At 40.3% G+C, this 23,625-nt stretch overlaps 1 protein-coding gene across 1 annotated transcript in view; it reads left to right on the plus strand.

Moving 5' to 3' along the window:
- Positions 1 to 23,625, plus strand: part of SGPP2 (sphingosine-1-phosphate phosphatase 2) — a 135,185-nt gene that overhangs the window by 101,760 nt on the left and 9,800 nt on the right. The gene's annotated exons all lie outside the window — the stretch shown is intronic.

A 23,625-nucleotide genomic window follows, 5' to 3' on the forward strand; every position in this document is an offset into this window, starting at 1 on the left:
CAATTCTGAAGCTCAAAAGTTAAGTTAGCAAAAAAACCTGGGAGGGAAAGGCCTACACCCCACATGGGCCTTCTTGCTTCTCTCCCTGGTCCCTTGTGTGGGTTTTTTATGGGAAATGTGGGAGAGAGGGGGCAGAAGGGCAGAAGCTGCAGAGTGAACAGATTGAGGAGATCATTTGTCAAAATGAACAGAGGCCGAAGTAACTCAGAGAAGGGGGTTTACGGCTTCCCAAGGGTCTATAAGAGAGCAACATTACGCTTTCCTCTTAAAATGCAAAGGAAGGTGCTGATAGCAATTGACTCGAGGCCAGGCCTCAGAAGAGGCAGGCAAGTCTCCAAGTTAAAGAGTGCTAAAAATCTCAGGAATCGAGATAAATCATTTGAATGCAGTTTTTTAAAAAATCAAAATTCATGCTACAAAACCCCATGATGAGCTAGATAGTCAAATTTTAAGTGAAGACAAGATTTGACCCTGTATTTGCATGCTGTGCCTCAGCTGCTTCACCTCAGCCTGGCCCTGACCTGGGTGCTGCCTGGGTGAAGGCGGGCCTCAGATCTTGGAAATAAGAAAGGAGCAATGAAGGGCCAGTCCTGTAATTTTACCTCCCAAGGCACATCCTTGCTGTCCCCATCCCACGTCACACCACACTGGTGGCTCCTGAGATGGAGGGAAGGAGGGGAGGAGGGCGTTCTCAATTTGCTACACTGCCGCTTCATGTTACAGAGAGGTTCTCTCCAAATATGTTCATAGACTTCAATATGGAATGAAGAACTCTTGGGTTCTCTGGCATCTCTTTTTATCTGGGGCTACTGTTTAATTTCTGTAGGCTTTAATAAAATATGATCTTGGTAATGATAGACTGGATAAAGAAAATATAGTACATATACATCATGGAATACTATGCAGCCATGAAAAGGAATGAGATCATGTCCTTTGACATGGATGAAGCTGGAAGCCATCATCCTCAGCAAACTAACACGGGAACAGAAAACCTAACACCACATGTTCTCACTCATAAATGGGAGTTGAACAATGAAAACACATGGACACAGGGAGGGGAACAACACACACCATGGCCTGTTGGGAGGTTGGGGGTGAGGGGAGGGAACTTAGAGGATGGTCAATAGGTGCAGCAAACCACCATGGCACACGTATACCTGTGTAACAAACCTGCATGTTTTGCACATGTATCTCGGAACTTAAAGTAAAATTTAAAAAAGAATGATCTTGAGAACTCGGGTTAAAGTTAAAATGAAAGTAAGCACGAGCATGTAGAGCTACAGAGATGAGCAAAGAGTACACGAAACCCACCTCAATAGAAACACAGCTACAGCTTTTTCTTTTTAAAGTGAGTTGTGGGGACAGTAAGCAGATATTTAGGGGAAGATAGATTAGGCCTCTCATCCAGATGCAAGGAATATTATATGCTTTTTTTAGACATAATGCAATTGCACACTTACTAGACAACAGAATAGTGTAAACATTTTTATATGCACTGAGAAACAACAACAAAAAAATTGTGTGACTTGCTTGATTGTGATATTGACTTGATGGTGATGGTTTGGAACTGAACCCGCTGTGACTCTGAGTTAGGCCTGGATGTCACACTATGTTCATCCATTCATCTGTCAGTGAACACTTGGGCTCACCTTTAGGCTATTGTGAGTAAGGCTTCTCTGAACATGGGGTTTCAAATATCTTCAGAGAGATTTTTTTAGAAGCTTCCCATGGGGTTTGAATATGCAGCTATGGTTGAGAGCCATTATAAAAGACATTCCCTAGAGATTGTGAGGGGTCCAGGGAAGGGGCACCGCCCCCTTTTGGGAGCATTTGTCCCAGAAGAAGCTGGAGCAAGAGGCCACAGCAACCATTGTCCCCAACCCCATCTGTTCTGTCAGGACCCAGGGCTTCTTTCATGCTCATAATTTTATTTCATAAAGATCTTAGACCCTGACTCAGGCTTAGGCCCAGGTACCAGTCAGGCTACAGGACCAGAGAATGGCCTAGGGTGCAATGATGAGTAATTGCTAGTAGAAGGGAACAGTTGGTTTTAATAGTAGGATAAGGGAGAATTATGGATTAGTTGTCTTTATTCAGCAGCAACTTAATCAGCTCCTACAGGCTGCTGGACTTGGAATGAGATCTGGGAGCTCTTGTGGTAAAGAAACCTACGCCACCCCTCAGGTGTCCAAGTCTACTGAAGGAGACAGATGTCTACACTGCTGATTACCTGACATGATGATATAGTTAGGATGGAATAACTGGATTGAGCCAACTATGATAGCGTGCCCCTTCCCTGGGCCCCTCACAATCTCTAGGGAATGTCTTTTATAATGGCTCTCAACCATAGCTGCATATTCAAACCCCATGGGAAGCTTCTAAAAAAATCTCTCTGAAGATATTTGAAACCCCATGTTCAGAGAAGCCTTACTCACAATAGCCTAAAGGTGAGCCCAGGTGTTCACTGACAGATGAATGGATGAACATAGTGTGACATCCAGGCCTAACTCAGAGTCACAGCGGGTTCAGTTCCAAACCATCACCATCAAGTCAATATCACAATCAAGCAAGTCACACAATTTTTTGTTGTTGTTTCTCAGTGCATATAAAAACGTTTACACTATTCTGTTGTCTAGTAAGTGTGCAATTGCATTATGTCTAAAAAAAAGCAATGTACATATAATATCTTAATTTAGAAATAATTAACTGCTAAAAAATGCTAACAATTATCTGGGCCTTCTGTGAGTCATAATGTTTTTGCTGGTGGAGGGTCTGGCTCAGTATTGATGGCTGCTGACTGAGTAGGGTGGTCATTGCTGAAGGGTGGAGTGGCTGTGGCAAGTTTTGTTTTTGTTTTTGTTTTTGAGACATCTCAGTCTGTCACCTGGGCTGGAGTGCAGTGGTGAGATCTTGGCTCACTGCAATGTCTGCCTTCTAGATTCAAGCAATTCTCATACCTCGGCCTCCCGAGTAGCTGGGACTACAGGCATGCACCACCACATCTGGCTAATTTTAGTATTTTTAGTAGAGACAGTGTCTCACTATGTTGCCCAGGCTTGTCTCAAATTCTTGGGCTCAAGCAATCATACCACCTCAGCCTCCCAAAGTGCTGGGATTACAGGCATGAGCCAGCGTGTCCTGTTTCTTAAAATAGACAACAATGAAGTTTGCCGCATCAATTGACTCTTCCTTTTAGGAAAGATTTCTTTGTAGAATGCCAATGCTGTTTTTTTCCTTATTTTTCTCCCCTTTACATATGCCAAATCATGTGATGATATTTGATAGCCTTTTACCTGGAGGAGAACTTTCAGAATTAGAGTTAATCCTCTCAAACCCTGCAATTGCTTTATCCACTACGTTTATGTAATATTCTGTCCTTTCTTGTCATTTTAACAATGTTCACAGCATCTTCACCTGGAGTAGATTCCATCTGAAAAGATTACTTTGTTTATCCATAAAAAGCAACTCTTCATCCATTCAAGTTTTATCATGAGATTGCAGCAATTCAGTCACATCTTCAGGCTCCACATCTAATTCTAGTTCTCTTGCTATTTTATTTATTTTTTTAATTTTTTGAGACAGAGTCTCACTCTGTCACCCAGGCTGGAGTGCAATGGCGTGATGTCTACTCACTGCAACCTCCGTCTCCCGGGTTCAAGCCATTGTTCTGCCTCAGCCTCCCAAGTAGCTGGGACTACAGGCATGCGCTGCCACACCCAGCTAATTTTTGTATTTTTAGTAGAGGCGGGGTTTCACCATGTTGGCCAGGCTGGTCTTGAACCTCTGACATGAAGTGATCCGTCCACCTTGGTCTCCCAAAGTGCTGGGATTACAGGCACGAGCCACTGCACCCGGCCTCTTGCTATTTTAATCATATCTGCCGTTACTTCCTCCATTGAAGTCGTAACCCCCTCAAAGTTATCCATAAGGGCTGGAATCAATATCTCCCAAACTCCTGTTAATGTTGATAGCTTGACCTCCTCCCATGAACATGAATCACAAATGTTCTTAATGGCATCTAGAATAGTGAATCCTCTCCAGAAGATTTTCAATTTACTTTGTCCAGATCTATCAGAGGAATCACTATCTGTGGTAGCTATAGCCTTACAAAATGTGTTTCTTAAAAAGTAAGACTTGAAAGTAGCAATGACTCCTTGATCCCTGGGCTGTGGAATGGATGTTGTGTTTAGCAGGCATGAAAACAACATAAATCTTGTACATCTTGTACATCTCTATCTTAGGTGACCAGGTGTATTGTCCATGAGCAATAATATTTTGAAAGGAATATTTTGCTCTGAGCAGTAGGTCAAAACAATGGGCTTAAAATATCCAGTAAATTATGCTGCAAACAGACGTGCTGTCACCCAGACTTTGTTATTTCATTTCTAGAGCACAGGCAGAGTAGATTTAGCATAATTCTTAAGGGCCCTAGAATTTTCAGAATGGTAAATGGCCATTGGTTTCACCTTAAAGTCACCAGGTGCATTAGCCCCTAACAAGAGCATTAGCCTGTCCTTTGAAGTGTTGAAGCCAGACATTGACTTCTGTCTAGCTGTGAAAGTCCTAGATGGCATCTTCTTCCAATGTAAGGCTGTTTTATCTACATTAAAACGCTGTTGTGTAACGTAGCCACCTTCATCAATGACCTTAGCTAGATTTTCTGGATAACTAGCTATAGCTTCTCTATCAGAACTTGCTGCTTTACCTTGCACATTTATGTTTTGAACACGGCTTCTTTCCTTAAACCTCATGAACCAAATTCTGCTAGTGTCAGACTTTTTTTCTGCAGCTTTCTCACCTCTCAATCATCATAGAGCTAAAGAGAGTTAGGGTTTTGCTCTGGATTAGACTTTGGCTTAAGGGAATGTTGTGACTGGTTTGATCTTCTAACCAGGCCACTCAAACTTTCTCTATAATAAGGCTATTTAATTTTCTTATAATTCATGTATTCATTGGAGTAGCACTTTTAATTGCCTTCAAGAACTTTTCCATTCCATTCTCAATATGGCTGTTTGGTACAAGAGGCTTAGCTTTTGGCCTATCTCAGTTTTTGAAATGCCTTCCTCACTAAGCTTAATCATTTCTAGCTTTTGATTTTAAGTAAGAGATGACAGCCAGGTGCAGTGGCTCACCTGGAATCCCAGTGCTTTGAGAGTCTGAGGAGAGAGGTTTGCTCGAGCCCAGGAGTTGGAGGCTGTAGTGAGGTATGCTTGTACAACTGCACTCCAGCCTGGGTGACAGAATGAGATCCAGCCTCCAAAATAAATAAATAAAGTGAGAGACATGTGACTCTTCTTTCACTTGAACACTGAGAGGCTATTAGGGTTATTAATGGGCCTAATTTCATATTGTTGTGTCTCACAGCATAGGGAGGCGAGAAGAAAGCAAGAGAACACAGAGACATAAAATGAACCAGACTGTTGGGAAAGTGGCACTGATAGACTTGCTGGATACAGTATTACCACAAAACTTCAATTTGTAAAAAACACAGTATCTGCAAAGTGCAGTCAAGGGAAGCAGAGTAAAATGAGGTGTGCCTGTCCACATACGATGGAGTATTAGCCTTAAGGGTGGGGAATTCTGACACCTGCTACAACATGGATGAGCCTTGAAGACATTATGTTAAGTGAGACAAGCCAGTCAGAAAAGGAAATCTTATATGATTCCACTTACATCAGGTACCTAGAGTAATCAAATTCATGGAGACCAAAATTAGAATGGTGGTTGCCAGCGGCTGTCGGGGAGACAGGGAGGAATGAGAAGTTCTTATTTATTGTGTATAGAGTTTCAGTTTTGTAAGATGAAAGACATTTTGGAATTGGATGATGATGGTAGTTACACAACAACATAAATCCTGTTAATACCGCTGGATATTTTAAAATAGTTAAGGTGGTGAATTTTATGTTACGTGTGTGTGTATACATATTAATAGATATATGGAGGTGGGTCCTGAGCTTTGGTATTTTTTTAAGCTCCCCGGTTGATTTTAATGTGCAGCCGGGGTTGAGAGTCATTGATTGGACTAATGATCTGTCTTCCATGCTAGATATGTGCATGCCCCTGAACAAAACTGGGTTGGAAGGTGGAGACAGATACTCTGTAGGCACCCAGAATCCATATGAACCACTCTGATCGCACACAGCTTTGATGCTCAGGGCGTGTGAGTACATCATTCAGGTGGCCGCCTACTTGATAGAAATGGCTCTCTCTAGGCTAGGCACGGTGGCTCATGCCTGTAATCTCAGCACTTTGGGAGGCCGAGGCAGGTGGATCACCTGAGGTCAGGAGTTCGAGACCAGCCTGACCAACATGGAGAAATCCCATCTCTACTAAAAATACAAAAAATTAGCCAGGTGTGCTGGCACATGTCTGTAGTCCCAGCTACTTGGGAGGTTGAGGCAGGAGAATCACTTGAACCTGGGAGGTGGAGTTTGCAGTGAGCCGAGATCGCGCCATTGCACTTGAGCCTGGGCAACAAGAGTGAAACTCTGTCTCAAAAAAGAAAAAAAAGAAAATGAAAGAAAAGAAAAAATTGGCTGTCTCTGCATAAGCAGGAGAGCAATTCAAGGACAGAAATAATTTGCTTATCCCACCTCTTGGGAAGTCACTCCTTGTCAGATGTGGTTTGGTGCCCCTGTCAAGGCTTTGCTGACAGGCTCCAGCTAGTCTCCTGGGCAGGCCCAACTGAAGCATGGGGAGGCATTAAACCTGCACGGCTGTGTCATCATCCTCACCAAACCAGATCTGGCCCCACCCCAGGGAAGGCGTCCCTGCCTACCAAGACACCCAAGCAAGAAACATGGGCAACACCCCAGCTCCTCCCTTCCCACACCTCCATCAGTCAGGTAGTCACCAAGCTGAATCCGTTCTGGCTCTTAAATATGTCTCACAGCTGCTCTTACACCACTGCTTGGAAATTATTTCCAAATCTGATTATGCTATTCCATGCATGGAGGAGAAGTTTCTCTATCTCTTGCTGGACGTGAATGATGACACAGCCCCATTTGTGAGCAGCAGCCATTTGGGAATGTTTGGGGAATTGGCCTTTGAGAGAAATCAGTATTGTCCATGCCAAAGTATGGAAATAAAACACAGGGGCCCCAATGACATCACTGAGTGACTTTACCACCCCTGGGGCCACCGTACCTCTGGGCTCACCATTCAAGGTAAAACAGAGTTCCTTATTGCTGAAGCCAGTTTTTACTGAGGTCTTACATTTTTTCATGGTGAAAGGCATTCTATGTGAAGTGATAATTTATGAAAACAGTTTTTTGGTGTATAATTTCATGTTCTCTTAGTTTGAAGAATAAACCAATTGCATCCAGCTGAAGGAAAAGACAGAGAGAAAGAGGGAAAGGAGGGAAGATAGAATGTCTTGGAAGGACTGGGGTAGCTTGCGGAGCTCAGGAAGCTGTCAAAAAAACAAGCCTCAGGAGGGACCAGAAGAGGGGTGGCTCTGAGGAGTGTCATCACCTTCCCTTTGGAGTGCCACCATTCAGGTATCCCAGCTCCCGACAACTCCTCCCTCAGATCAAAACTCTAACATATGGAGGTGAGACTTCGGCTGGACCCAGCACTACCCTTGGACCAGTGACTCTTGGCAGGGGGACAGGTCGCAGAGCAGAAATGCAACCTGGGAGCCACTCCTGTAGGATGTGAAGGCAGTGTCCTGAGAACAGGGACTGGAAAGAGCCCAATAAGTTCACCACAATTGAGTATGCCCAAAATCAAGTGGTTACCAGATGCGTTAGTCAGGACTCCTTGAATGAGAATAACAGACATCAACTCAAACTAGTTTAAGCTTACAGGGAAATGTATTGATGTTTATAACCATAGTATAAGGAGGTCAGAGGTGCAGCTGGCATTGGGAGAGTGGGACCCCAGGCCTTGACCTTCATCAGAAGCTTCCCTCACCACTCTTCCCCAAGCTTATCTCTGCATGGTGGATTCATACTCTCGGGCTGCCATCCTCCCTGAGATTGGAGTTCTGGGCTTCATTTTTTTTTTTTTTTTCTATTTCGCTCCTTAAAGGACTTCAGGGAGGAGAGTTTCAGGGAAGATCTCACATTGGCTGCACCTGGATAATAAGTCCGTGGCTGCATCAAATGCTATCCCAGGGGTGCTGAGAACTGTGATGGAACCAGCCAGGTCTGGAGCCAACCCGTGCGAGCAGTGGCTCTGATTGGCAGCAAAGGTTAGGGTTGGGATTGGCATACAGGAGGCTCAGTTCTCTAAAATAAAGTGCCTCCTGGCATCAGAAGCAGGGCAGACAAAGTCCCATGATATGCTCTCTGCATCTATAGCATGGCATTTTTTCTACTCTTTCAAAGGCTCAAAATGTGGACCTAATATTGTGTTTGTGGAGGAAGGAGGGCTAGAGCAAACCAAGAAGGCTCGTCATACTATATTTATGATGCCCTGACTATTCAACTTACACAAAACGGATTTTAAGCCCTTTGACTAATGAAACAACCATCCCAAATATATTAAAACTAGCCAGAATTTTTGTTGTTAGCGAATGTGTGAAATATGAACAAACAGTTAATACTTGTTCCATTATTTTGCACCTGACCTAGCTGAAATGCTGCTTTATTTTATTGTCCGTAAATTGTTTGATCTCTGGATAATTATACAGATACTGTTTTATTTGCTTATTCATTTATTTTTTTTTCCTCCCAAGTTCTGTTTTAGTTTTGGTTGGAGTCAGAGAATGTTGAAAAGGTTTCTCAAATACTAAATTATCTGCAGACCATACAAAACTGTGTTCTGGCTTTGGACTAGAGCATTTTTGTTGTATTTTTTCATGTTGTTTAAAAAAACTTACTTCAAACTGCCTTACTTAACATGGGAAAAAAAGCCGATGGCAATATAAATTACACCCTACCAAGCCTTACTTTCTGTTACACCCTGTTGGATGAGTTACTGAGATAAAATGGGAATTTAGTTATGTTTCTGAGCATCAGTCACTATGTTAGTATGTCATTGTTTTCTCTTTACCCTAGAGAGACATATTTTTACCCTTTTGTAAAAATAGGGAATTATTTCTAGTTTCAAAAGTAATGAATACTCATGGTAAAACATTCACTCCCTCTTGGTTTTAATTTTTTTAAAAGACAAAATAAATCACCATTATTTAACCACCAAAGGAGAAGTTCAGATACCCATTGTTGGGATTAGGCCTTAGCATATTTTCCAGCAAGAACTTTCATATGTATTACTAAGAACAAACACAGGCAAATTAATTTGTGTACCTTCTTTCCCAACGCTGTTCAAAAAGCCACAGTGGGGGCGCAGTGACTCAAGCCTTTGGGCACAGTGGCTCACACCTGTAATCCCAACACTTTGGGAGGCAAAGGCGGGCAGATCACCTGAGGTCAGGAGTTCAAGACCAGCCTGGCCAACATGGTGAAACCCCATCTCTACTAAAAATACAAAAATTAGCCAGGCATGATGGCAGGTGCCTATAATCCCAGCTACTCAGGAAGCTGAGGCAGGAGAATTGCTTGAACCTGTGAGGCGGAGGTTACAGTGAGCCAAGATCATGCCATTGTACTCCAGCCTGGGTGACAGAGCAAGACTCCATCTCAAAAAAAAAAAAAAAAAGCCACAGTGGGGGCACCGTTTTCATCTCTTTGACCAGTGGGGGATGAATCCGCTGCTGGAAGGGCTGGAAGTCTAGGATGGGAGCTGGACGAGCCTTGAGTGCAGACCACAGGAGACGGACAAAGACAGAAGTTGGTCAAGCACCAGAGCGATGCAGAGGTCAGAGGCCCCTGCATGGCAGAGAGCCACAGTCGAAAGGGCTGGAGCAGGCACTGAGTCCATCTGCCTCAGACCAGAAGCCACTCGCATCCTTTCTGCTGCAGTGGAGAAACCAGTTGGCCTCTGACATTCTGCAGCCTGGCACCTCGGAGGCTGCTTCAGCATGGTGTGTGGTCAGACCTGGAGGAGCCTACAATTAACTGACAATTAGCCTGACTGGGAGGGGAAGTGGGGACCTCACTGAGGCTAATGGCCAGGCAGCTGAATGGGCTAGGACTCTGGCTTCAGATGTGGTCCATTGGGAAGTGGCTGGTTTCTCAAAAGACTCAGAAATGCCAATTAAATTCCAGCATGCTGAGCAGGGAGCTCGATAAAGGCTTAAAATCTGGGTGGTACTGAGAATGCATCCACTTTTCCCAAATAAATAAAAAGCAGCCACATTTAGGGACAGCATGGATTTGAGATCTAACACTACTGCGTGTTGTATTTGTGTTTCTAGGTGAGTTCCAGTTTCGATTTAAGACTAAGGGGGTGATGAAATCTTCCATAGGAGCCAGGCTCCGTTTGCTTCTTTCTTTTATTAGGTGCTTGCCTTTTGGATTATATAGTGTGTTACAGGTAGTTTCATTGAAGGGTGAAGTTTTTCCATAGCTTATAATTGTATGCCTCTCTTAATGCAAAAAGCACTGTCATGAATGCACTATTTTTTCTCCCTTATTTATCTGGACTTTATTGAGTCAGATTTGACAAGATTCATCCATTAGTCTGAATATTGCATTTAACATGGGAGCCCAGGCCAGATCATACATTTATTATTTTTTCAGCATAATTTTGTTTAGCTTATACACTTTTTTTTTTTTTTTTTGAGACAGAGTCTTGCTCTGTCGCCCAGGCTGGAGTAGTGGCGTGATCTCGGCTCACTGCAGCCTCCACCTCCCAGGTTCCAGTGATTCTCCTGCCTCAGCCTCCCAAGTAGCTGGGACTACAGGCATCCACCACCATGCCCGGCTAATTTTTTGTATTTTTAGTAGAGACGATGTTTCACTATGTTGGCCAGGCTGGTCTCGAACTCCTGACCTCGTGATCCACCCGCCTCAGCCTCCCAAAGTGCTGGGATTACAGGTGTGAGCCACCACGTCCGGCCAGCTTATAAACTTTGACTTGTAAAAAATGTAATAGAGTGTCTTGGAACAGCAAATATCATCCAAGCATGGATGCCCACTTTCGTGTTTCTAAAACTCTAAGTTAACTGTGGCAAGTGCAGAGTTGTGTAAGAAACGACCATGGAGCAGTGTGTCAGCAGCATGGGGCTTTGGGGCTGTTTGAGGCACCAGTTCTTAGGACAGAGGGAAGACTGCTGGCAAGAGTATCTCAAGACATGCTGTTTTATGCTTTGCACACTTCATTTAATAAATGGAAGGACAGGATAGCCAGGGAAGGAGAAGAAAGTTCTACAGTTCCTAATGGAATTGAGAATTTCATAGAGGCCTGGTACCTAGGTCTTTATCTGGATATAGGTGTGTAAGTAGCGCTTAGAGATTAAGAAGAGACTTTTAGAGGCTTCCTTGTATAGGACAAGAAATGTGCATCCCCACTTTTTTGGTTCAAAATAAGAAAAATATTTTATTTATTTATTTATTTATTTATTTTTGAGATGGAGTCTCACTCTGTCACCCAGGCTGGAGTGCGGTGGCGCTATCTCAGTTCACTACAACCTCTGCCTCCTGGGTGCAAGTGATTCTCATGCCTCAGCCTCCCGAGTAGCTAGGATTACAGGCATGTGCCACCATGCCCAGCTAATTTTTGTATTTTTAGTAGAGAAGGTTGGCCAGGCTGGTCTTGAACTCCTGACCTCAAGTGATCCACCCACCCCGGCCTCCCAAAGTGCTGGGATTACAGGTGTGAGCCACTGTGCCTGGGTAAGAAAAACAATTTAAAACTTTATAAATTTTTATCAACCTGTGGTGTGCATAGAGAAAAGTAAACAAATTGTAAATGTGCAGCTCGGTTAATTTCCAATAAAGTAAACACGCACCTCAGTAACCATCACCCATGTTAGGAAATACAGCATTATCAGTACCTCAGAAGTTCTCTCATACCCTCTACTGTGCATCTCCCCAAAGGTACCCGCTCCCCAAATCTCTGACACCATAGATTAGTTGGATTTCATATTCATATAGATGTAATCATACAGTATGCTTTGTTCTGTATCGGGTTTCTTTTACTCCCTGTTCTATTTGTGAAATTCACCATGTTGCTGTATGTAGCTCTCATTCATTAATTTTTGTTGTTGTGTAGCATGTAACTCATGACCATATACCACACTTTATCCCTTCTGCTATTGATGCATATTTGGACTGGTTCCATTTTGAGGCTACTATAAATGACGTTACCCCAAACTTTCTTTTATGTGCCTTTTAGAGCAAATATGTACATTTTCCTCTTGAGTATGAACGTAGAAGTAAAATTACTGGGTCCTGAGGCATGCATATGTTCAGCTTTAGTATGTTCCATTGTGTTTTCCAAAGAATTTTAACAATTTCATTCTCACCAATAGTGTCTAAGATTTCCAGTTCTCCACATCCTTATTTGCACTTGTGAATATCACTCTTATTTTCACCATTCTTATGAGTACATCTTTCTATCTCATGTGGTTTCAATTTCTCCTAATAATGACATTTAGCTTCATTTTGTATGTTCATTGGCCATTTAGATACCCTCCTTTGTGGGGTGACGATTTGTCTTTTACCTATTTTTTTTATTGGATTGCTTAACTTTCACTTACTGATTTATTGGTGAGTTGTTGATCAGATACATATATTCCAAACTTCTTTTTCTTTTTTTTTTTCTTGAGACAAGGTCTCACGCTGTCATGCAGGCTCACTGCAGCCTTGACCTCCCTGCTTCAAGCAATCCTCCCATCTCAGGGTCCTGAGTAACTGGGACTGCAGTCGTGTGCCACCATGCCCAGCTAATTTGTATTATTACTCATAGAGATGAGGTCTCACTATGTCACCTAAGCTGGAGCTTTTCCTACTCCGTAGCTTGCTTTTTCACCCTATTGGCATCTTGTGGTGAACAGAAGTTCTTCATTTTAATGTAGTCCAGTTCATCAATATTTACCTTATGGTTACAACTTTTGTGTCTTGTGTAAGATATTTTTTGACTGCTAAAAGGTCATAAAGATATTCTGTTATTATATTTGTGAGGTTTTATTGTTTTTCTTATTTAGATCTATAATCTACATTGAATTGATCTGTGATTCCTTTTTGTTCTACATGAATACCCAATTTACTCAGCACCATTTATTGAAAGGGTTACCCTTTATCCTTTAACAGAAACATCAACTTTGTCATAAGTCAAGTGACTTTATGCATACAGTCGTTCCCTGTTATCCTCAGGGTATGCATTCCAAGACCCTCAAAGGATGTCTGAAACTGCAGGTAGTACCAAACCCTATATATACTATGTTTATTCCTATACATATGCACCTGTGATAAAGCTTAATTTATAAATTAGGGACAGTAAGAGATTAACAACAACAACCAATAATAACATAGAACAATCATAACGATATGCTGTCATAAAAGTTATGTGAATGTGGTCTCTCTCTCAGAATAGCTTATTGTACTGTATTCACCTATTTTTGGACTACAGTTGATCATGGGTAACTGAAACCACAGAAGACAAAATCATGGACTGTACTCAGTACTCTTCCCATTAGTCTATTTGTCTATCCTCATGCCAGTGCCACTGTCATTATTTACTGCAGTTTTGTTATAAGTATTGATATCAGGTAGTGACAGCCCCCAACTTTGTTCTTCAAATATCTTCACTATTCTTGTATTCTCATATAAATTTTCGAATCGGCTTTTCATTTTCTCCAATGCTAGACTTTTTCTTGGGATTAAATTGAATCTATAGATTAATTTGAGAGATCTGGTATCTTTTGTAATATTGACTATTCCAATACATGGGCATGGCACATCCCTCTATTTAGGTCTTTAGTTTATCTTATTAATGTTGTTGTTTTCTGTATAGAGGTCTTGCCTATCATATATTAGATGTATCTCTAAGCATTTGATCTGCTAAGTGCCATTCTAAGTGCTTTACATATATTAACTACCTCATAGGGTAGTTAGCAGAAAACTAAGGAGGCACTATTATTATCCCATTTCTACAGATGAGACATAGAGAAGTTAAGTAACCTGACTAAGGTCATGTAGCTGTTAAAAGGCTGAACTGAGATTTTAAGTTAAGCAGGCTGACTACAGAATGCATGCTTTGAATTACTGTTCTGTACTATGCCTCCAACATGTTCATGAATGCATTTAATTGCAAACAATGAAAATATGTTTAATATCCATCAATCAGATCTTGTTAAATAAAGTCATAGAGTGGAATATTATACAGGCCTTAAAATATAGTTTTCCCTTGGTATAGGTGGGAGACTGGTTCCACAACTCTCCATGGTTGTGAAAATCCACAGATGTTCAATTCCCTTATATAAAATGTCATAGTATTTGCATATAATCAGTGCCTATCCTCCTATACATTTTAAATCATCTCTAGATTATTTAGTTTCTAATATGTAAATTCTGTGTAAATAGTTGTTATGCTTTATCATTTAGGGAATCGTGACAAGAAAAAAAGTCTGTACATGTTCAGTGCAGATACAACCATCCATTTTTCTTTCAAATATTTTTGATCCAAGATTGGTTGAATCCAGATGCAGAACCCATGGATATGGAGGGCCAACTATAGTATAGCTCTGTTATTTTGGAAAGGTGCCTGCGACATATTATTAATCTTTTTAAAAAAGCAAGTTACAGAACAGCTTGCACCGTGTGGTGCCAGTGTTACAAAATTGTGAGCGTGTATGGGGCGTTAGTTATGGACAAGGGGTTCTGAAATGCATTTTTAATAGTGGGCCTGACTTGTTATTATAAAATAATAAAGCTATTTTTATTTAATGGACAGAGAGTATTCTTATTCTCCTCCTATCTAAGTATATTTCTCAGTAAGTAATAGCTAATGAAAAATAAAAGCACATAATAGCTATTGACTGAACAAGTAATTTTTTGAGCTCTATTATTATTTACATGAGGATTTCCTAGAAGAGAGGAAAGATTTTAGACTTTACTGCGATGAAAAATAGCTCTACTTTTTCCACTGGTACTTGCATTTATTATGATTTCTTTCTTCGCTCTGTGTCTTTTTTTCTTTTTTAAAAATAGAACAACACTTAATGTAAACTTTGGCAATCAAACAAGTACATGGGTTTCAAAGAGCTTATGTCTTTTTTTTTTTTTTGAGACAGGGTTTCACTCTGTTGCCCAGGCTGGAGTGCAGTGGCACAATCTTGGCTCACTGCAACCTCCTCCTCCCAGGTTCAAGTGATTCTCCTGCCTCAGGCTCCTGAGTAGCTGGGATTACAGACATGTGCCACCATGCCTGGCTAATTTTTGTATTTTTAGTAGAGACAGGGTTTCACCATGTTGGCCAGGATGGTCTTGAACTCCTGACCTCAATTGACCTGCCCACCTCGGCCTCCCAAAGTGCTGGGATTACAGGCGTGAGCCACCATACCTGGCCTTCAAAGAACTTATGTCTTTTGTCTGTTATTGTTTAGGAATCAATTTTAAAACTCTCAAACTATTGATTTGCAAGATTTCTCTTAATCATTGCAACCCTACCTCCCAAATACAATTGAAAAAGGGAATCATGTTCTCAAAAGAATTAATATCTATCCTTCCCTTCTCTGTGGTGGCTGTTTCAAAATGAGAAATTCCACCTTAAAGAGTGCAGAATTGAGCCGGGCCAAGTAGCCTGTCAAGAGAAATAGCAGATTCCAGCCCATCACAAAAGGGCAAATGGATTGTTTATCCATCACAGCCATAAAACTGCCTGAGAACTGGTCTGTTACCAAAATATATCCTGTTGGTGAATTGATGCACGCTGATTGGATACAGCGGCTGTAGAAGAGCAAAGTAGCTGGCTTGCAGCTATGCTCTGAAAATTAGCTAAAGGTCTGGAACTTCATTTCAATCTCAAAACACTGCTAAGGTCTGTGTTTACGTATGCCTGTGGGAATGGTCCTTAAAACATGCTCACTTGGGAAAGGAAATAAACATGTCATGTATCATATGTTTAAATTCACACAGGGTTTCCAGTAAGTGCTATGATTTATTTGATTTTTTTAAAGCCCTGACACCTGCATAAAATTAATTCATGTGCATAGGCCTGTGGCATAGTTGGATTTCCACACCATAATCCTGAGCACTCACCGCATTTCTGAAAGCAAAGGGTCACCCAAGCACCACAATCTCGTACCTCATTACATCTTGGATGTCACTTCCCCATTGTAATAACATTAAATGGCTTAACCTTCTGCTCACTTGAAACGTACTTAATAACAAAGATGTCACAATCTCTGTAAGTGAGATTGTCCAGCCTCATCAAAAAGAGAACATGGCCATATTTGACTTCACTGGAACAATCTGCAAAAAACTAACATTTTAAAAATCTCCAGTAATCTCTAGTTCCTAGTATGTAGAAGGGATATAAAGTATTTCCCCAGGGAGTTTTGCTTTTGCACAGGAGCCAGGACTCAACAGCTCAAGCAACATTTCCCAAGGTCAGTGACAAAGGGCTGGGATAGATTTACTTTCCTCTGCATGAGAGCACCCATGTCTCCAGGTCTACAAAGAATTTCCAGATTTTTCTCTTGTGCCTATTTGCGCTTATGTATTACTATATTGGAATATCACTCTAGGACTTTCAAAGACTACAAAAGTACTGATATAATTCAGATGTTTTTATTCTTTTACACATATTGCAAAAAAAAAAAAAAAAGAACATGCCAGAAGCTCTGATGTGTCCCCTTTAGCATGAAGAGCTCACATTGGCCTCTGTGATTTAGTGAGGTGAATCCTCTGACCAGGAACCTCAGTGTCACCTGGGAGTTTGTCAGAAATGCGGACTCTCAGACCCCTCCCAGACCTACTGAATTAGAACCTGCATTTTAACAAACTTCCCAGGAGATCTGAATGCAATATACAGTTTGAAAAGCACTGAAACAGTGTAGATGCACATCCCAGCAAATATGGTGACAATACCAATTAAATTTCAACCTGCATGGGCCTGCTTAACAATTATATAGCGTCCAACGTAACTCTTTTCTGTTCTCTTATTGCTCAGAGGCCCCTCTGCCCACCCAGATTTGAGCAAAATCGCTTGAATGTTTGACAGTGTCTTTGTGTCTTCTAGCAGATTGCCCTTCCCTAGGCTTGTCATTCTCGCAAGCTGCTTGGCAGTTGTCAAAGATGATGTTATAACCTGCCCGGAGGCTTGTTTGATCTAATGTCACAATCCTATTGACCTGCCAAATCCTGTGATCCATTATAATTAGAACGGTTCATATTTATGTGAATTATGGGTGGGGAAATTTTGTCTGTTTCATGAAGACCTCTGTTTGGACTTGTTAGATTCTGTGAAGTCAAGACAAGCAAGTGATTATATCCTAAATCATGCTTCATATGAAATAAAGTTTAGAAATATATAGTATACTCAAATACTTTTCCAGTTAATATTGATATTATACAAAGTATGCAAATTATACTATTATACTATTATATTATCACATCGAGAAACGTAATACCTGCCTTACTTACCTTTTAGCAAACCAGCACCATTTAAAGAGAACATACAAAGGAAAGCAAAATTAAAATTATAATTGTTTTTACATGCAATATCCATATTCAGTCATCTAACATAATTTTCCTTATAAATATTTAGTCATATAAATAAACACTGAAATAATTATCTACTTGCTAGGGTATAATTTTTAAATGGTAAAATCATAACTCCCTTCCAAATATAAAATGAATATGTGTCAAAGATTTTATTAAATTCATTAATTAATGAAAGTACCAGTAAGATTTAATGAAGGAACTAGTAAATATGTATAGACAATCTAATAAAGAAATATTACATTGAAATTTCTGGGTTATATACAAAACTAGTTATGTGTCCTACAGGGTTATTACCGTCCTACAGGGCAACAAACTGTAACCTTTGTAGGTTTCATTTCCACCAAATCGAAATTATTTGCATTTCAACCAGATAAAAATCTGCCAGCTAACCTGTCATTTCACTAAGTCTGAGATCATTAATCAATAGTAAACAATAAGTTGAACAAAGTACTTTCCCTTTTATAATCCTGGGGTGGCCTTTGCCCCCATATGACATGGAAATCAGGTTTTACCTTCTGTCCATGTTTTGTATAATTTTTCTTAACACACTTATAGAAAACCATCTTCTGTTAAAAATGTCAATTTCAACTGCAGGTTTAAATATGCTCACTTTCCAAGTGGACATTTATTCTAAAATTACAGAAGGTGCAAATTGACGTACTTTTTTCTACCTCATGTAGTTACTCCTGAGCCTCAGTCAGTTTTCAGTCTTTTTCAAAGTCTTCTCTTTCCACACCTAATGATTTTTAGTTCTAGACTTGTAACAATGCTGGGATATCTAAGGTGGCTCAGAGGACGGTCATGACATGGAAAAGACATGCTTTCGGTGACAGAGTGCCCACTCAAAGACCCATTCGTATCAGGCGATTCTACTGCTTTTGCTCATACCATGTGACAGGTAAATCAGCTTCCTGCTTTTGACTGATCCCTATGGACATTGATGTGCTTTCAATAGGAAATTAATATTTTTGAACTTATGCATTCACTCTTCTCCCCTATACATATGCTAATTACATGTAGGTTTCTCTCCGTAATCATTTATATTCATATTCATGAATAATGTTGCCTCCTCCTTGTGATTTGGCTGCTATTGAATCTCATCTGCATTATTCTCAGCAACTGATTTCATTTTGTGCTAGCATAGAAAAGAATAAATATTCTGAGTCTGTTAACTAGGAAACATTGACCGATCTATGACTAAAAGTTATTTTCTAGAATAACTGCAGTGTTTTGGTTTGTTTCAGTTTGTTTTAATGTCAGTGTCTACTTGCCTACAAAGCATTCGCAGCATCTGCAAAGAAGTGGGTCTTGGCTTTTACTCTGCTTCTGGCTTCAGCTTACTCTGTGAAGGCAGCCAAGGGCAGAGAAGGCCCTTCACATTCTCAGCAGGGGACCTGGCAGAGGGGAAGATGCCAGAATCATAGAGTTCTCGGCATAAATAGTTTCAAGATCTGAATGCATTCTTTCCTAACAATTGACTGAATGGATTTGTTCTCTCCCTTTCTTTCTCACTAGCTAACCTTGTGTTGTGTTGGCCTGTTCAATAGCATTCTTCAGGGAAGATGTTTGGAGATAGAATGGAAATTTGTCGCAGTAAACTGCATATGGGAATGTGATGTAGGGTCAGAATTAATAAATGCTGGGAGTTTTCAGGTTTAGGGTCTGCTGTTGAGATACCCAGTGATGTTTACCAAAAAAAGGAGTGTTTCTGTTTGGCTAAGAATGAAAACACTCTATTTTATGTGTTTATATAAGCATTTACTTTTAAAATTTGTTCTGATGCTTAGGGTAGTTCTATTAGCATTCTTTTCTACACACTGGAGCTTGTCTGCCTCTATTATTGTTTCCTGTAATGAGATATAATAAAGCTCAAGCTTTTACCTAAATATCAAGTTTTATAACTGAAAATGAAAATAGATTAAAAAATCAAAGGGATTTAGAACTTTCTGCATTTGAACGTTGGAAAATGTTAGTTTTGTGTAATGATTCTTTTTTTTTTTCCAAATAATTTAAAAGGCTACATATAAACCTTGGATGGCAAACTGAATTAAAGGTTGACTGTATTTCAAACAATGCAATCCATAGGGTAAGGCTGGAAACACATCTTGTATGCTTTTTTTTTTTTTTTTTTTTTGAGACACAGTCTCACTCTGTCACCCAGGCTGAATACAGTGGTGCAATCTCAGCTCATTGCAACCTCCACCTCCCGTGTTCAAGCGATTCCCCTGCCTCAGCCTCCTGAGTAGCTGGAACTACAGGCACGCACCACCACATCCAGTTAATTTTTTTGTATTTTTTAGTAGAGACAGAGTTTCACCATATTGGCCAGGCTGGTCCTGAACTCGTGACCTCATGATCCACCCGCCTCGGCCTCCCAAAGTGCTGGGATTACAGGCATGAGCCACCGCACCCAGCCTGTATGCCTTTATTTTAAAAGTTACTTGGATCATGGAGGAATGGTACATTGATTATTATATAGATTCTTAGGGATATTTCTTTTTTTGGCATGATGTGAAAATTATAAACAATCATTTCTAGTTTAGTCTGTTTTGAAACACTCTGATTTTCACATTCTGATTTTTTTCCTCGATTTCATTTTATTATAATAAAAATAACAAGTATTGACTCTAGAAAATTTGGAAGATCTTGGAGTATAGAGAAGATAATAGTCATCTGTAATGTCACAACACAGAGAATAAATTATTCTTAACATTTTTATTTCCTTCTGACATTTTATCCATGCTTACAAGTATATATTTATATAAAATTAGGATCATACTTTCTGTAAAGCTTGTATTATGTTTAAAACATCTCACTTATGGTTACCTTGAAACCATAGAAAATGAGGTTGCAGAAATTTGTCTTTTCACATGGAAAATGTTCCTGCTGTATTATTAAATAAGAAGGCAGCATGGTTTTTATCTCATTTTTGGTGTAAGCAGCATAATATGCTTGATTTATTGTTCTAGAGTCTTTCTTATTATGATGTATGTTCCATACTTTAAGCATTTTTGCTTGTTTCTGATGTTTCTGTAATGGAGCATGTGTTACTTTTTGGACTTAAATGGCATGAGCTGAAATAACCCAACAAGAACCAAACAGGAATCATCCCTGTATGTAAACTTCATGAGCAGCCTTATTATCGTCTCTGGTTATTTTCTTAGAATCAATTCCTAGGAGTGGAATCACTGGGTCTAGGTGTTTGAATATGCTGTATATTTTGTATACTTTGTAGTCTAGTTATACTTCTCTATGGGAAGGAGTTTTACATTTGTTCTTTGCAAAGTAAATAATACTTATTCTCACCATTTTTGCTCTCGTGTCTTTCCCTTATCATGCCTTTTGCACCATTCTCTTTACCTGTCTTCCATATATTTCTTATGTTCCCTATCAACCATCTGCACTCTTTCCTGTCTTCTCCCTATCCCTCAAATCCACCCGTTCAGGACAGTTATCCCTATTTTTTCCCCTCTGTTACACAGTCATCTGTGCTATAGCTTGTCCTTGCTGTCCTGTAGAACCGTGAACCGTTTTCCCTCTGGCCTCACATACTGTGCCAAGCACTATGCAGCTCCAAAGAAGTAACCTCCTAACTTTGAATATGCAAAAAAATAAAAATAAAAACAACAGCTCCAGTTCAGAGACAGATATTTTGTGAGCTTTCATAGTTTCTGTGAATTTAGTAGCTTAAAAAAAAACTAACATAAAAAGTTGTTTTCAAATTTTCAAGTATTTAACTGTCTTTATCTTTAGAAACTGTTTGGAATAATTTTATTATAAGAAATTTAGAGACTTATATTAGAAAGCTCATTAGCTAGAGTCCAAGTATTTTCCTTACAAAAATACCTACATGTCTTTATTACAATATCACCTTTATGGCTGAAAATCTCACCAACAGCCATATTAACTAAAATTACTTTTGCCTCAAATGCTGGGGCTATGAACCAAAATAGTCTAGTCTCCTGATGCATTGAAGATGAACAGAATTCATTTATAAAAAATATTTCAACCAGATGTCTGAGAATTTGGTTACAAATCAGCAATTACAAAGGAAGACAGAGGAAAGGAAGACAGATTTTTATTTATATATTGAAACAATGGGTACTAAGTATTATAGATAATCGGGATAAGGGAAAGGCATTCCATTCTTATGCCTTTGGATCCTCATAATTTACCTCCCACTTTTGAGTGAGAGCATAAAATGTTTGGTTTTCCATTCCTGAGTTACTTCACTTAGAACACTAGTCTCCAATCTCATCCAGGTTGCTGTGAGTGCCATTAATTAATTTCTTTTTATGGCTGAGTAGTATTCCATTGTATATATGCCACAGTTTCTTTATCCACTAGTTGACTGATGGGCATTTGGGTTGGTTCCACATTTTTGCAATTGTGAATTGTGCTGCTATAGACGTGAGTGTGCAATATCTTTTTCGTATAATGACTTCTTTTCCTCTGGGTGGATACCCAGTAGTGGGATTGCTGGATCAAATGGTAGTTCTACTTTTAGTTCTTTAAGGAATCTCCACACTGTTTTCCATAGTGGTTGTACTAGTTTACATTCCCACCAGCAGTGTAGAAGTGTTTCCTGTTCACCGCATCCAAGCCAACATGTATTATTTTTTAATTTTTTGATTATGGCCATTGTTGCAGGAGTAAGGTGGTATTGCATTATGGTTTTGAATGACACAAAGGACTCTGGGGACTTGAGGAAAGGATGAGGGGGGCGAGAGATAAAAGACTACAAATTGGGTGCGGTGTCTACTGCTCAGGTGATAGGTACACCAAAATCTCACAAATCATCACTAGAGAATTACTCAAGCCGGGTTTAGTGGCTCATGCCTGTAATCCCAGCACTTTGGGAGGCCGAGGTGGGCGGATCACCTGAGGTTGGGAGTTTGAGACCAGCCTTACCAACATGGAGAAACCCTGTCTCTACTAAAAATACAAAATTAGCTGGGCATGGTGGTGCATGCCTGTAATCCCAGCTACTCAGGAGGCTGAGGCAGGAGAATCACTTGAACCCGGGAGGCAGAGGTTGTGGTGAGCTAAGATCACACCATTGCACTCCAGCCTGAGCAACAAGAGCGAAACTCCATCTCAAACAAACAAACAAACAAACAAACAAACAAAGAATTTACTCATGTAACCAACCACCACCTGTTCCCCAATAACCTATGGAAATAAAACATTTAAAAAGGACAAAAAAAGAGAAATGCATTCCAGTGTCCCAATTCCTGTAACTCAATGTCTGCTACGTGTTAGGCACTAGGCTAGGAGCTTTGTGGAATAATGCAAAGACCCTGACCTTGCTGATCAGACCCTATAATCAACTTAGAAGAAAGGCAGGCAACACACAACAATAGCAAAAGGCAATGCAAGAAAGGGCTTTTGGAGTCACATTTAGCAAGTGCCTTCACATTCAGTTCAGGGAGAAAGCGAGAGAAAGGTTGGTTCCAACTGTGTTAATACATGAAGATATTTTGGAAAGGAAGTAGCTTTTAAATTTAGCCTTAGAAGCACCAATAAGATCTTGATGGAGGCGATTAAAGTGTGCTGTACATAAAACAAATGCAAAACTTTGGCCCTAAAATTGTATTAGGCATATTTCGGAAAAGCAAATAGACGTATGTGAGTGAGGCAGAAAGTTCAAATGGGAAAGTGAGAGAAAACCTGGAAGATAGGTTAATGTAACCCATGTCATAGAAGACTTTGTAAACCTCTACGCTAGTATTTCCGAGTTTTCTATTTAGACTCACGACATCAGAATCAGACTCCTGGGCCACACTTCTGATCAGAATCATAGGGCAGTACCCTGAATCTGCATTTTAAGCATCTTCCTGGGAGATTCCAATGCACACTAAAATTTGAGAACGTTTCCCATTCAAATAACCATCAGGGCAGTGTGGCCTAGAGGTATGAGGAAGAAAGGATTCGTCCTTTTGGACGTCCCTCTGCCAGGGAAGTCTCAAAGCAGCATTCTTTAGCTCTGTGCATTCATTATACATTTAGGTAAAATGACTGTTCTTATCTTCCAGGCTTCGTTAGGGCTCAGACTTGAGTCCAGTGGAGCTGCCTGGGAGGTGATCTGAGTGGCAGAATCTTCTGTCCC

This window comes from Pan paniscus, chromosome 13, assembly GCF_029289425.2.
Source record: "Pan paniscus chromosome 13, NHGRI_mPanPan1-v2.0_pri, whole genome shotgun sequence".
NCBI classification, from domain to species: domain Eukaryota; kingdom Metazoa; phylum Chordata; class Mammalia; order Primates; family Hominidae; genus Pan; species Pan paniscus.